The sequence below is a fragment of the Ranitomeya imitator genome, chromosome 8, assembly GCF_032444005.1.
Source record: "Ranitomeya imitator isolate aRanImi1 chromosome 8, aRanImi1.pri, whole genome shotgun sequence".
Taxonomy (NCBI): Eukaryota; Metazoa; Chordata; class Amphibia; order Anura; family Dendrobatidae; genus Ranitomeya; species Ranitomeya imitator.
This window is the reverse complement of record NC_091289.1, coordinates 61854018-61869744: the sequence shown is the minus strand read 5'-3', so window position 1 is coordinate 61869744 and position 15727 is coordinate 61854018.

Here is a 15727-nt window from a genome sequence, read left to right as displayed (position 1 = left end):
CCTAGTGATGGCAGCCACTGTACAGCCTCCTCCCAAGTGATGGCAGCCACTGTGCAGCCTCCTCCCGAATGATGGCAGCCACTGTGCAGCCTCCTCCCGAGTGATGGCAGCCACTGTGCAGCCTCCTCCCGAGTGATGGCAGCCACTGTGCAGCCTCCTCCCGAGTGATGGCGGCCACTGTGCCATTTCCTCGACTGATGGCAGCCACTGTGCAACCTCCTAACGAGTGATGGCAGCCACTGTGCAGCCTCCTAATGAGTGATGGCAGCCACTGTGCAGCCTCCTCCCGAGTGATGGCAGCCACTTTGCAGCCTCCTCCCGAGTGATGGCAGCCACTGTGGAGCCTCCTCCCGAATGATGGCAGCCACTGTGCAGCCTCCTCCCGAATGATGGCAGCCACTGTGCAGCCTCCTCCCAAATGATGGCAGCCACTGTGCAGCCTCCTCCCGATGGCAGCCACTGTGCAGCCTCCTCCCGAGTGATGGCAGCCACTGTGCCATTTCCTCGAGTGATGGCAGCCACTGTGCAACCTCCTCCCGAGTGATGGCAGCCACTGTGCAGCCTCCTCCCGAGTGATGGCAGCCACTGTGCAGCCTCCTCCCGAGTGATGGCAGCCACTGTGCAGCCTCCTCCCGAGTGATGGCAGCCACTGTGCAGCCTCATCCCGAGTGATGGCAGCCACTGTGCAGCCTCATCCCGAGTGATGGCAGCCACTGTGCAGCCTCCTCCCGAACGATGGCAGCCACTGTGCAGCCTCCTCCCGAACGATGGCAGCCACTGTGCAGCCTCCTCCCGAACGATGGCAGCCACTGTGCAGCCTCCTCCCGAGTGATGGCAGCCACTGTACAGCCTCCTCCCGAGTGATGGCAGCCACTGTGCAGCCTCCTCCCGAATGATGGCAGCCACTGTGCAGCCTCCTCCCAAGTGATGGCAGCCACTATGCAGCCTCCTCCCGAGAGATGGCAGCCACTGTGCATCCTCCTCCCGAGTGATGGCGGCCACTGTGCCATTTCCTCGAGTGATGGCAGCCACTGTGCAACCTCCTAACGAGTGATGGCAGCCACTGTGCAGCCTCCTAACGAGTGATGGCAGCCACTGTGCAGCCTCCTCCCGAGTGATGGCAGCCACTGTGCAGCCTCCTCCCGAATGATGGCAGCCACTGTGCAGCCTCCTCCCGAGTGATGGCAGCCACTGTGCAGCCTCCTCCCGAGTGATGGCGGCCACTGTGCCATTTCCTTGAGTGATGGCAGCCACTGTGCAACCTCCTAACGAGTGATGGCAGCCACTGTGTAGCCTCCTCCCGAATGATGGCAGCCACTGTGCAGCCTCCTCCCGAATGATGGCAGCCACTGTGCAGCCTCCTCCCGAGTGATGGCAGCCACTGTGGAGCCTCCTCCCGAATGATGGCAGCCACTGTGCAGCCTCCTCCCGAATGATGGCAGCCACTGTGCAGCCTCCTCCCGAATGATGGCAGCCACTGTGCAGCCTCCTCCCGAATGATGGCAGCCACTTTGCAGCCTCCTCCCGAATGATGGCAGCCACTGTGCAGCCTCCTCCCGATGGCAGCCACTGTGCAGCCTCCTCCCGAGTGATGGCAGCCACTGTGCCATTTCCTCGAGTGATGGCAGCCACTGTGCAACCTCCTCCCAAGTGATGGCAGCCACTGTGCAGCCTCCTCCCGAGTGATGGCAGCCACTGTGCAGCCTCCTCTCCTGAGTGATGGCAGCCACTGTGCAGCCTCCTCCCGAGTGATGGCAGCCACTGTGCAGCCTCATCCCGAGTGATGGCAGCCACTGTGCAGCCTCCTCCCGAGTGATGGCAGCCACTGTGCAGCCTCCTCCCGAGTGATGGCAGCCACTGTGCAGCCTCCTCCCGAGTGATGGCAGCCACTGTGCAGCCTCCTCCCGAGTGATGGCAGCCACTGTGCAGCCTCCTCCCGAGTGATGGCAGCCACTGTGCAGCCTCCTCCCGAGTGATGGCAGCCACTGTGCAGCCTCCTCCCGAGTGATGGCAGCCACTGTGCAGCCTCCTCCCGAGTGATGGCAGCCACTGTGCAGCCTCCTCCCGAGTGATGGCAGGCACTGTGCAGCCTCCTCCCGAGTGATTGCAGCCACTGTGCAGCCTCCTCCCGAACGATGGCAGCCACTGTGCAGCCTCCTCCCGAACGATGGCAGCCACTGTGCAGCCTCCTCCCGAACGATGGCAGCCACTGTGCAGCCTCCTCCCGAACGATGGCAGCCACTGTGCAGCCTCTTCCCGAGTGATGGCAGCCACTGTACAGCCTCCTCCCGAGTGATGGCAGCCACTGTGCAGCCTCCTCCCGAATGATGGCAGCCACTGTGCAGCCTCCTCCCAAGTGATGGCAGCCACTATGCAGCCTCCTCCCGAGTGATGGCAGCCACTGTGCATCCTCCTCCCGAGTGATGGCAGCCACTGTGCCATTTCCTCGAGTGATGGCAGCCACTGTGCAACCTCCTAACGAGTGATGGCAGCCACTGTGCAGCCTCCTAACGAGTGATGGCAGCCACTGTGCAGCCTCCTCCCGAGTGATGGCAGCCACTGTGCAGCCTCCTCCCGAATGATGGCAGCCACTGTGCAGCCTCCTCCCGAGTGATGGCAGCCACTGTGCAGCCTCCTCCCGAGTGATGGCGGCCACTGTGCCATTTCCTCGAGTGATGGCAGCCACTGTGCAACCTCCTAACGAGTGATGGCAGCCACTGTGTAGCCTCCTCCCGAATGATGGCAGCCACTGTGCAGCCTCCTCCCGAATGATGGCAGCCACTGTGCAGCCTCCTCCCGAGTGATGGCGGCCACTGTGCCATTTCCTCGAGTGATGGCAGCCACTGTGCAACCTCCTAACGAGTGATGGCAGCCACTGTGTAGCCTCCTAATGAGTGATGGCAGCCACGGTGCAGCCTCCTCCCGAGTGATGGCAGCCACTGTGCAGCCTCCTCCCGAGTGATGGCAGCCACTGTGGAGCCTCCTCCCGAATGATGGCAGCCACTGTGCAGCCTCCTCCCGAATGATGGCAGCCACTGTGCAGCCTCCTCCCGAATGATGGCAGCCACTGTGCAGCCTCCTCCCGAATGATGGCAGCCACTTTGCAGCCTCCTCCCGAATGATGGCAGCCACTGTGCAGCCTCCTCCCGATGGCAGCCACTGTGCAGCCTCCTCCCGAGTGATGGCAGCCACTGTGCCATTTCCTCGAGTGATGGCAGCCACTGAGCAACCTCCTCCCAAGTGATGGCAGCCACTGTGCAGCCTCCTCCCGAGTGATGGCAGCCACTGTGCAGCCTCCTCTCCTGAGTGATGGCAGCCACTGTGCAGCCTCCTCCCGAGTGATGGCAGCCACTGTGCAGCCTCATCCCGAGTGATGGCAGCCACTGTGCAGCCTCCTCCCGAGTGATGGCAGCCACTGTGCAGCCTCCTCCCGAGTGATGGCAGCCACTGTGCAGCCTCCTCCCGAAAGATGGCAGCCACCTCCCGAATGATGGCAGCCACTGTGCAGCCTCCTCCCGAATGATGGCAGCCACTGTGCAGCCTGTCAGTCTCCTCCCGAGTGATGGCAGCCACTATGCAGCCTCCTCCCTAGTAATGGCAGCCACTGTACAGCCTCCTCTCGAGTGATAGCAGCCTCTGTGCCGTCTCCTCTCGAGTGATGGCAGCCACTGTGCAACCTCCTCCCGAGTGATGGCAGCCACTGTGCAACCTCCTCCCGAGTGATGGCAGCCACTGTGCAACCTCCTCCCGAGTGATGGCAGCCACTGTGCAGCCTCCTCCCGAGTGATGGCAGCCACTGTGCAGCCTCCTCCCGAGTGATGGCAGCCACTGTGCAGCCTCGTCCCGAGTGATGGCAGCCACTGTGCAGCCTCCTCCCGAGTGATGGCAGCCACTGTGCAGCCTCCTCCCGAGTGATGGCAGCCACTGTGCAGCCTCCTCCCGAGTGATGGCAGCCACTGTGCAGCCTCCTCCCGAGTGATGGCAGCCACTGTGCAGCCTCCTCCCGAGTGATGGCAGCCACTGTGGAGCCTCCTCCCGAGTGATGGCAGCCACTGTGCAGCCTCCTCCCGAGTGATGGCAGCCACTGTGCAGCCTCATCCCGAGTGATGGCAGCCACTGTGCAGCCTCCTCCCGAGTGATGGCAGCCACTGTGCAGCCTTCTCCCGAGTGATGGCAGCCACTGTGCAGCCTCCTCCCGAGTGATGGCAGCCACTGTGCAGCCTCCTCCCGAGTGATGGCAGCCACTGTGCAGCCTCCTCCCGAGTGATGGCACCACTGTGCAGCCTCCTCCCGAGTGATGGCAGCCACTGTGCATCCTCCTCCCGAGTTATGGCGGCCAGTGTGCCATTTCCTCGAGTGATGGCAGCCACTGTGCAACCTCCTAACGAGTGATGGCAGCCACTGTGCAGCCTCCTAACGAGTGATGGCAGCCACTGTGCAGCCTCCTCCCGAGTGATGGCAGCCACTGTGCAGCCTCCTCCCAAACGATGGCAGCCACTGTGCAGCCTCCTCCCGAACGATGGCAGCCACTGTGCAGCCTCCTCCCTAGTGATGGCAGCCACTGTACAGCCTCCTCCCAAGTGATGGCAGCCACTGTGCAGCCTCCTCCCGAATGATGGCAGCCACTGTGCAGCCTCCTCCCGAGTGATGGCAGCCACTGTGCAGCCTCCTCCCGAGTGATGGCAGCCACTGTGCAGCCTCCTCCCGAGTGATGGCGGCCACTGTGCCATTTCCTCGACTGATGGCAGCCACTGTGCAACCTCCTAACGAGTGATGGCAGCCACTGTGCAGCCTCCTAATGAGTGATGGCAGCCACTGTGCAGCCTCCTCCCGAGTGATGGCAGCCACTTTGCAGCCTCCTCCCGAGTGATGGCAGCCACTGTGGAGCCTCCTCCCGAATGATGGCAGCCACTGTGCAGCCTCCTCCCGAATGATGGCAGCCACTGTGCAGCCTCCTCCCAAATGATGGCAGCCACTGTGCAGCCTCCTCCCGATGGCAGCCACTGTGCAGCCTCCTCCCGAGTGATGGCAGCCACTGTGCCATTTCCTCGAGTGATAGCAGCCACTGTGCAACCTCCTCCCGAGTGATGGCAGCCACTGTGTAGCCTCCTCCCGAATGATGGCAGCCACTGTGCAGCCTCCTCCCGAATGATGGCAGCCACTGTGCAGCCTCCTCCCGAGTGATGGCGGCCACTGTGCCATTTCCTCGAGTGATGGCAGCCACTGTGCAACCTCCTAACGAGTGATGGCAGCCACTGTGTAGCCTCCTAATGAGTGATGGCAGCCACGGTGCAGCCTCCTCCCGAGTGATGGCAGCCACTGTGCAGCCTCCTCCCGAGTGATGGCAGCCACTGTGGAGCCTCCTCCCGAATGATGGCAGCCACTGTGCAGCCTCCTCCCGAATGATGGCAGCCACTGTGCAGCCTCCTCCCGAATGATGGCAGCCACTGTGCAGCCTCCTCCCGAATGATGGCAGCCACTTTGCAGCCTCCTCCCGAATGATGGCAGCCACTGTGCAGCCTCCTCCCGATGGCAGCCACTGTGCAGCCTCCTCCCGAGTGATGGCAGCCACTGTGCCATTTCCTCGAGTGATGGCAGCCACTGAGCAACCTCCTCCCAAGTGATGGCAGCCACTGTGCAGCCTCCTCCCGAGTGATGGCAGCCACTGTGCAGCCTCCTCTCCTGAGTGATGGCAGCCACTGTGCAGCCTCCTCCCGAGTGATGGCAGCCACTGTGCAGCCTCATCCCGAGTGATGGCAGCCACTGTGCAGCCTCCTCCCGAGTGATGGCAGCCACTGTGCAGCCTCCTCCCGAGTGATGGCAGCCACTGTGCAGCCTCCTCCCGAAAGATGGCAGCCACCTCCCGAATGATGGCAGCCACTGTGCAGCCTCCTCCCGAATGATGGCAGCCACTGTGCAGCCTGTCAGTCTCCTCCCGAGTGATGGCAGCCACTATGCAGCCTCCTCCCTAGTAATGGCAGCCACTGTACAGCCTCCTCTCGAGTGATAGCAGCCTCTGTGCCGTCTCCTCTCGAGTGATGGCAGCCACTGTGCAACCTCCTCCCGAGTGATGGCAGCCACTGTGCAACCTCCTCCCGAGTGATGGCAGCCACTGTGCAACCTCCTCCCGAGTGATGGCAGCCACTGTGCAGCCTCCTCCCGAGTGATGGCAGCCACTGTGCAGCCTCCTCCCGAGTGATGGCAGCCACTGTGCAGCCTCGTCCCGAGTGATGGCAGCCACTGTGCAGCCTCCTCCCGAGTGATGGCAGCCACTGTGCAGCCTCCTCCCGAGTGATGGCAGCCACTGTGCAGCCTCCTCCCGAGTGATGGCAGCCACTGTGCAGCCTCCTCCCGAGTGATGGCAGCCACTGTGCAGCCTCCTCCCGAGTGATGGCAGCCACTGTGGAGCCTCCTCCCGAGTGATGGCAGCCACTGTGCAGCCTCCTCCCGAGTGATGGCAGCCACTGTGCAGCCTCATCCCGAGTGATGGCAGCCACTGTGCAGCCTCCTCCCGAGTGATGGCAGCCACTGTGCAGCCTTCTCCCGAGTGATGGCAGCCACTGTGCAGCCTCCTCCCGAGTGATGGCAGCCACTGTGCAGCCTCCTCCCGAGTGATGGCAGCCACTGTGCAGCCTCCTCCCGAGTGATGGCAGCCACTGTGCAGCCTCCTCCCGAGTGATGGCAGCCACTGTGCATCCTCCTCCCGAGTTATGGCGGCCAGTGTGCCATTTCCTCGAGTGATGGCAGCCACTGTGCAACCTCCTAACGAGTGATGGCAGCCACTGTGCAGCCTCCTAACGAGTGATGGCAGCCACTGTGCAGCCTCCTCCCGAGTGATGGCAGCCACTGTGCAGCCTCCTCCCAAACGATGGCAGCCACTGTGCAGCCTCCTCCCGAACGATGGCAGCCACTGTGCAGCCTCCTCCCTAGTGATGGCAGCCACTGTACAGCCTCCTCCCAAGTGATGGCAGCCACTGTGCAGCCTCCTCCCGAATGATGGCAGCCACTGTGCAGCCTCCTCCCGAGTGATGGCAGCCACTGTGCAGCCTCCTCCCGAGTGATGGCAGCCACTGTGCAGCCTCCTCCCGAGTGATGGCGGCCACTGTGCCATTTCCTCGACTGATGGCAGCCACTGTGCAACCTCCTAACGAGTGATGGCAGCCACTGTGCAGCCTCCTAATGAGTGATGGCAGCCACTGTGCAGCCTCCTCCCGAGTGATGGCAGCCACTTTGCAGCCTCCTCCCGAGTGATGGCAGCCACTGTGGAGCCTCCTCCCGAATGATGGCAGCCACTGTGCAGCCTCCTCCCGAATGATGGCAGCCACTGTGCAGCCTCCTCCCAAATGATGGCAGCCACTGTGCAGCCTCCTCCCGATGGCAGCCACTGTGCAGCCTCCTCCCGAGTGATGGCAGCCACTGTGCCATTTCCTCGAGTGATAGCAGCCACTGTGCAACCTCCTCCCGAGTGATGGCAGCCACTGTGGAGCCTCCTCCCGAGTGATGGCAGCCACTGTGCAGCCTCCTCCCGAGTGATGGCAGCCACTGTGCAGCCTCCTCCCGAGTGATGGCAGCCACTGTGCAGCCTCCTCCCGAGTGATGGCAGCCACTGTGCAGCCTCATCCCGAGTGATGGCAGCCACTGTGCAGCCTCCTCCCGAGTGATGGCAGCCACTGTGCAGCCTCCTCCCGAGTGATGGCAGCCACTGTGCAGCCTCCTCCCGAGTGATGGCAGCCACTGTGCAGCCTGTCAGTCTCCTCCCGAGTGATGGCAGCCACTATGCAGCCTCCTCCCTAGTAATGGCAGCCACTGTACAGCCTCCTCTCGAGTGATAGCAGCCTCTGTGCCGTCTCCTCTCGAGTGATGGCAGCCACTGTGCAACCTCCTCCCGAGTGATGGCAGCCACTGTGCAACCTCCTCCCGAGTGATGGCAGCCACTGTGCAACCTCCTCCCGAGTGATGGCAGCCACTGTGCAGCCTCCTCCCGAGTGATGGCAGCCACTGTGCAGCCTCCTCCCGAGTGATGGCAGCCACTGTGCAGCCTCGTCCCGAGTGATGGCAGCCACTGTGCAGCCTCCTCCCGAGTGATGGCAGCCACTGTGCAGCCTCCTCCCGAGTGATGGCAGCCACTGTGCAGCCTCCTCCCGAGTGATGGCAGCCACTGTGCAGCCTCCTCCCGAGTGATGGCAGCCACTGTGCAGCCTCCTCCCGAGTGATGGCAGCCACTGTGGAGCCTCCTCCCGAGTGATGGCAGCCACTGTGCAGCCTCCTCCCGAGTGATGGCAGCCACTGTGCAGCCTCATCCCGAGTGATGGCAGCCACTGTGCAGCCTCCTCCCGAGTGATGGCAGCCACTGTGCAGCCTTCTCCCGAGTGATGGCAGCCACTGTGCAGCCTCCTCCCGAGTGATGGCAGCCACTGTGCAGCCTCCTCCCGAGTGATGGCAGCCACTGTGCAGCCTCCTCCCGAGTGATGGCAGCCACTGTGCAGCCTCCTCCCGAGTGATGGCAGCCACTGTGCATCCTCCTCCCGAGTGATGGCGGCCAGTGTGCCATTTCCTCGAGTGATGGCAGCCACTGTGCAACCTCCTAACGAGTGATGGCAGCCACTGTGCAGCCTCCTAACGAGTGATGGCAGCCACTGTGCAGCCTCCTCCCGAGTGATGGCAGCCACTGTGCAGCCTCCTCCCAAACGATGGCAGCCACTGTGCAGCCTCCTCCCGAACGATGGCAGCCACTGTGCAGCCTCCTCCCTAGTGATGGCAGCCACTGTACAGCCTCCTCCCAAGTGATGGCAGCCACTGTGCAGCCTCCTCCCGAATGATGGCAGCCACTGTGCAGCCTCCTCCCGAGTGATGGCAGCCACTGTGCAGCCTCCTCCCGAGTGATGGCAGCCACTGTGCAGCCTCCTCCCGAGTGATGGCGGCCACTGTGCCATTTCCTCGACTGATGGCAGCCACTGTGCAACCTCCTAACGAGTGATGGCAGCCACTGTGCAGCCTCCTAATGAGTGATGGCAGCCACTGTGCAGCCTCCTCCCGAGTGATGGCAGCCACTTTGCAGCCTCCTCCCGAGTGATGGCAGCCACTGTGGAGCCTCCTCCCGAATGATGGCAGCCACTGTGCAGCCTCCTCCCGAATGATGGCAGCCACTGTGCAGCCTCCTCCCAAATGATGGCAGCCACTGTGCAGCCTCCTCCCGATGGCAGCCACTGTGCAGCCTCCTCCCGAGTGATGGCAGCCACTGTGCCATTTCCTCGAGTGATGGCAGCCACTGTGCAACCTCCTCCCGAGTGATGGCAGCCACTGTGCAGCCTCCTCCCGAGTGATGGCAGCCACTGTGCAGCCTCCTCCCGAGTGATGGCAGCCACTGTGCAGCCTCCTCCCGAGTGATGGCAGCCACTGTGCAGCCTCATCCCGAGTGATGGCAGCCACTGTGCAGCCTCATCCCGAGTGATGGCAGCCACTGTGCAGCCTCCTCCCGAACGATGGCAGCCACTGTGCAGCCTCCTCCCGAACGATGGCAGCCACTGTGCAGCCTCCTCCCGAACGATGGCAGCCACTGTGCAGCCTCCTCCCGAGTGATGGCAGCCACTGTACAGCCTCCTCCCGAGTGATGGCAGCCACTGTGCAGCCTCCTCCCGAATGATGGCAGCCACTGTGCAGCCTCCTCCCAAGTGATGGCAGCCACTATGCAGCCTCCTCCCGAGAGATGGCAGCCACTGTGCATCCTCCTCCCGAGTGATGGCGGCCACTGTGCCATTTCCTCGAGTGATGGCAGCCACTGTGCAACCTCCTAACGAGTGATGGCAGCCACTGTGCAGCCTCCTAACGAGTGATGGCAGCCACTGTGCAGCCTCCTCCCGAGTGATGGCAGCCACTGTGCAGCCTCCTCCCGAATGATGGCAGCCACTGTGCAGCCTCCTCCCGAGTGATGGCAGCCACTGTGCAGCCTCCTCCCGAGTGATGGCGGCCACTGTGCCATTTCCTTGAGTGATGGCAGCCACTGTGCAACCTCCTAACGAGTGATGGCAGCCAATGTGTAGCCTCCTCCCGAATGATGGCAGCCACTGTGCAGCCTCCTCCCGAATGATGGCAGCCACTGTGCAGCCTCCTCCCGAGTGATGGCAGCCACTGTGGAGCCTCCTCCCGAATGATGGCTGCCACTGTGCAGCCTCCTCCCGAATGATGGCAGCCACTGTGCAGCCTCCTCCCGAATGATGGCAGCCACTGTGCAGCCTCCTCCCGAATGATGGCAGCCACTTTGCAGCCTCCTCCCTAATGATGGCAGCCACTGTGCAGCCTCCTCCCGATGGCAGCCACTGTGCAGCCTCCTCCCGAGTGATGGCAGCCACTGTGCCATTTCCTCGAGTGATGGCAGCCACTGTGCAACCTCCTCCCAAGTGATGGCAGCCACTGTGCAGCCTCCTCCCGAGTGATGGCAGCCACTGTGCAGCCTCCTCTCCTGAGTGATGGCAGCCACTGTGCAGCCTCCTCCCGAGTGATGGCAGCCACTGTGCAGCCTCATCCCGAGTGATGGCAGCCACTGTGCAGCCTCCTCCCGAGTGATGGCAGCCACTGTGCAGCCTCCTCCCGAGTGATGGCAGCCACTGTGCAGCCTCCTCCCGAGTGATGGCAGCCACTGTGCAGCCTCCTCCCGAGTGATGGCAGCCACTGTGCAGCCTCCTCCCGAGTGATGGCAGCCACTGTGCAGCCTCCTCCCGAGTGATGGCAGCCACTGTGCAGCCTCCTCCCGAGTGATGGCAGCCACTGTGCAGCCTCCTCCCGAGTGATGGCAGCCACTGTGCAGCCTCCTCCCGAGTGATGGCAGGCACTGTGCAGCCTCCTCCCGAGTGATTGCAGCCACTGTGCAGCCTCCTCCCGAACGATGGCAGCCACTGTGCAGCCTCCTCCCGAACGATGGCAGCCACTGTGCAGCCTCCTCCCGAACGATGGCAGCCACTGTGCAGCCTCCTCCCGAACGATGGCAGCCACTGTGCAGCCTCCTCCCGAGTGATGGCAGCCACTGTACAGCCTCCTCCCGAGTGATGGCAGCCACTGTGCAGCCTCCTCCCGAATGATGGCAGCCACTGTGCAGCCTCCTCCCAAGTGATGGCAGCCACTATGCAGCCTCCTCCCGAGTGATGGCAGCCACTGTGCATCCTCCTCCCGAGTGATGGCGGCCACTGTGCCATTTCCTCGAGTGATGGCAGCCACTGTGCAACCTCCTAACGAGTGATGGCAGCCACTGTGCAGCCTCCTAACGAGTGATGGCAGCCACTGTGCAGCCTCCTCCCGAGTGATGGCAGCCACTGTGCAGCCTCCTCCCGGATGATGGCAGCCACTGTGCAGCCTCCTCCCGAGTGATGGCAGCCACTGTGCAGCCTCCTCCCGAGTGATGGCGGCCACTGTGCCATTTCCTCGAGTGATGGCAGCCACTGTGCAACCTCCTAACGAGTGATGGCAGCCACTGTGTAGCCTCCTCCCGAATGATGGCAGCCACTGTGCAGCCTCCTCCCGAATGATGGCAGCCACTGTGCAGCCTCCTCCCGAGTGATGGCGGCCACTGTGCCATTTCCTCGAGTGATGGCAGCCACTGTGCAACCTCCTAACGAGTGATGGCAGCCACTGTGTAGCCTCCTAATGAGTGATGGCAGCCACGGTGCAGCCTCCTCCCGAGTGATGGCAGCCACTGTGCAGCCTCCTCCCGAGTGATGGCAGCCACTGTGGAGCCTCCTCCCGAATGATGGCAGCCACTGTGCAGCCTCCTCCCGAATGATGGCAGCCACTGTGCAGCCTCCTCCCGAATGATGGCAGCCACTGTGCAGCCTCCTCCCGAATGATGGCAGCCACTTTGCAGCCTCCTCCCGAATGATGGCAGCCACTGTGCAGCCTCCTCCCGATGGCAGCCACTGTGCAGCCTCCTCCCGAGTGATGGCAGCCACTGTGCCATTTCCTCGAGTGATGGCAGCCACTGAGCAACCTCCTCCCAAGTGATGGCAGCCACTGTGCAGCCTCCTCCCGAGTGATGGCAGCCACTGTGCAGCCTCCTCTCCTGAGTGATGGCAGCCACTGTGCAGCCTCCTCCCGAGTGATGGCAGCCACTGTGCAGCCTCATCCCGAGTGATGGCAGCCACTGTGCAGCCTCCTCCCGAGTGATGGCAGCCACTGTGCAGCCTCCTCCCGAGTGATGGCAGCCACTGTGCAGCCTCCTCCCGAAAGATGGCAGCCACCTCCCGAATGATGGCAGCCACTGTGCAGCCTCCTCCCGAATGATGGCAGCCACTGTGCAGCCTGTCAGTCTCCTCCCGAGTGATGGCAGCCACTATGCAGCCTCCTCCCTAGTAATGGCAGCCACTGTACAGCCTCCTCTCGAGTGATAGCAGCCTCTGTGCCGTCTCCTCTCGAGTGATGGCAGCCACTGTGCAACCTCCTCCCGAGTGATGGCAGCCACTGTGCAACCTCCTCCCGAGTGATGGCAGCCACTGTGCAACCTCCTCCCGAGTGATGGCAGCCACTGTGCAGCCTCCTCCCGAGTGATGGCAGCCACTGTGCAGCCTCCTCCCGAGTGATGGCAGCCACTGTGCAGCCTCGTCCCGAGTGATGGCAGCCACTGTGCAGCCTCCTCCCGAGTGATGGCAGCCACTGTGCAGCCTCCTCCCGAGTGATGGCAGCCACTGTGCAGCCTCCTCCCGAGTGATGGCAGCCACTGTGCAGCCTCCTCCCGAGTGATGGCAGCCACTGTGCAGCCTCCTCCCGAGTGATGGCAGCCACTGTGGAGCCTCCTCCCGAGTGATGGCAGCCACTGTGCAGCCTCCTCCCGAGTGATGGCAGCCACTGTGCAGCCTCATCCCGAGTGATGGCAGCCACTGTGCAGCCTCCTCCCGAGTGATGGCAGCCACTGTGCAGCCTTCTCCCGAGTGATGGCAGCCACTGTGCAGCCTCCTCCCGAGTGATGGCAGCCACTGTGCAGCCTCCTCCCGAGTGATGGCAGCCACTGTGCAGCCTCCTCCCGAGTGATGGCAGCCACTGTGCAGCCTCCTCCCGAGTGATGGCAGCCACTGTGCATCCTCCTCCCGAGTTATGGCGGCCAGTGTGCCATTTCCTCGAGTGATGGCAGCCACTGTGCAACCTCCTAACGAGTGATGGCAGCCACTGTGCAGCCTCCTAACGAGTGATGGCAGCCACTGTGCAGCCTCCTCCCGAGTGATGGCAGCCACTGTGCAGCCTCCTCCCAAACGATGGCAGCCACTGTGCAGCCTCCTCCCGAACGATGGCAGCCACTGTGCAGCCTCCTCCCTAGTGATGGCAGCCACTGTACAGCCTCCTCCCAAGTGATGGCAGCCACTGTGCAGCCTCCTCCCGAATGATGGCAGCCACTGTGCAGCCTCCTCCCGAGTGATGGCAGCCACTGTGCAGCCTCCTCCCGAGTGATGGCAGCCACTGTGCAGCCTCCTCCCGAGTGATGGCGGCCACTGTGCCATTTCCTCGACTGATGGCAGCCACTGTGCAACCTCCTAACGAGTGATGGCAGCCACTGTGCAGCCTCCTAATGAGTGATGGCAGCCACTGTGCAGCCTCCTCCCGAGTGATGGCAGCCACTTTGCAGCCTCCTCCCGAGTGATGGCAGCCACTGTGGAGCCTCCTCCCGAATGATGGCAGCCACTGTGCAGCCTCCTCCCGAATGATGGCAGCCACTGTGCAGCCTCCTCCCAAATGATGGCAGCCACTGTGCAGCCTCCTCCCGATGGCAGCCACTGTGCAGCCTCCTCCCGAGTGATGGCAGCCACTGTGCCATTTCCTCGAGTGATAGCAGCCACTGTGCAACCTCCTCCCGAGTGATGGCAGCCACTGTGGAGCCTCCTCCCGAGTGATGGCAGCCACTGTGCAGCCTCCTCCCGAGTGATGGCAGCCACTGTGCAGCCTCCTCCCGAGTGATGGCAGCCACTGTGCAGCCTCCTCCCGAGTGATGGCAGCCACTGTGCAGCCTCATCCCGAGTGATGGCAGCCACTGTGCAGCCTCCTCCCGAGTGATGGCAGCCACTGTGCAGCCTCCTCCCGAGTGATGGCAGCCACTGTGCAGCCTCCTCCCGAGTGATGGCAGCCACTGTGCAGCCTCCTCCCGAGTGATGGCAGCCACTGTGCAGCCTCCTCCCGAGTGATGGCAGCCACTGTGCAGCCTCCTCCCGAGTGATGGCAGCCACTGTGCAGCCTCCTCCCGAGTGATGGCAGCCACTGTGCAGCCTCCTCCCGAACGATGGCAGCCACTGTGCAGCCTCCTCCCGAACGATGGCAGCCACTGTGCAGCCTCCTCCCGAACGATGGCAGCCACTGTGCAGCCTCCTCCCGAACGATGGCAGCCACTGTGCAGCCTCCTCCCGAACGATGGCAGCCACTGTGCAGCCTCCTCCCGAGTGATGGCAGCCACTGTACAGCCTCCTCCCGAGTGATGGCAGCCACTGTGCAGCCTCCTCCCGAATGATGGCAGCCACTGTGCAGCCTCCTCCCAAGTGATGGCAGCCACTATGCAGCCTCCTCCCGAGAGATGGCAGCCACTGTGCATCCTCCTCCCGAGTGATGGCGGCCACTGTGCCATTTCCTCGAGTGATGGCAGCCACTGTGCAACCTCCTAACGAGTGATGGCAGCCACTGTGCAGCCTCCTAACGAGTGATGGCAGCCACTGTGCAGCCTCCTCCCGAGTGATGGCAGCCACTGTGCAGCCTCATCCCGAGTGATGGCAGCCACTGTGCAGCCTCCTCCCGAGTGATGGCAGCCACTGTGCAGCCTCCTCCCGAGTGATGGCAGCCACTGTGCAGCCTCCTCCCGAGTGATGGCAGCCACTGTGCAGCCTCCTCCCGAGTGATGGCAGCCACTGTGCAGCCTCCTCCCGAGTGATGGCAGCCACTGTGCAGCCTCCTCCCGAGTGATGGCAGCCACTGTGCAGCCTCCTCCCGAGTGATGGCAGCCACTGTGCAGCCTCCTCCCGAGTGATGGCAGCCACTGTGCAGCCTCCTCCCGAGTGATGGCAGGCACTGTGCAGCCTCCTCCCGAGTGATGGCAGCCACTGTGCAGCCTCCTCCCGAACGATGGCAGCCACTGTGCAGCCTCCTCCCGAACGATGGCAGCCACTGTGCAGCCTCCTCCCGAACGATGGCAGCCACTGTGCAGCCTCCTCCCGAACGATGGCAGCCACTGTGCAGCCTCCTCCCGAGTGATGGCAGCCACTGTACAGCCTCCTCCCGAGTGATGGCAGCCACTGTGCAGCCTCCTCCCGAATGATGGCAGCCACTGTGCAGCCTCCTCCCAAGTGATGGCAGCCACTATGCAGCCTCCTCCCGAGTGATGGCAGCCACTGTGCATCCTCCTCCCGAGTGATGGCGGCCACTGTGCCATTTCCTCGAGTGATGGCAGCCACTGTGCAACCTCCTATCGAGTGATGGCAGCCACTGTGCAGCCTCCTAACGAGTGATGGCAGCCACTGTGCAGCCTCCTCCCGAGTGATGGCAGCCACTGTGCAGCCTCCTCCCGAATGATGGCAGCCACTGTGCAGCCTCCTCCCGAGTGATGGCAGCCACTGTGCAGCCTCCTCCCGAGTGATGGCGGCCACTGTGCCATTTCCTCGAGTGATGGCAGCCACTGTGCAACCTCCTAACGAGTGATGGCAGCCACTGTGTAGCCTCCTCCCGAATGATGGCAGCCACTGTGCAGCCTCCTCCCGAATGATGGCAGCCA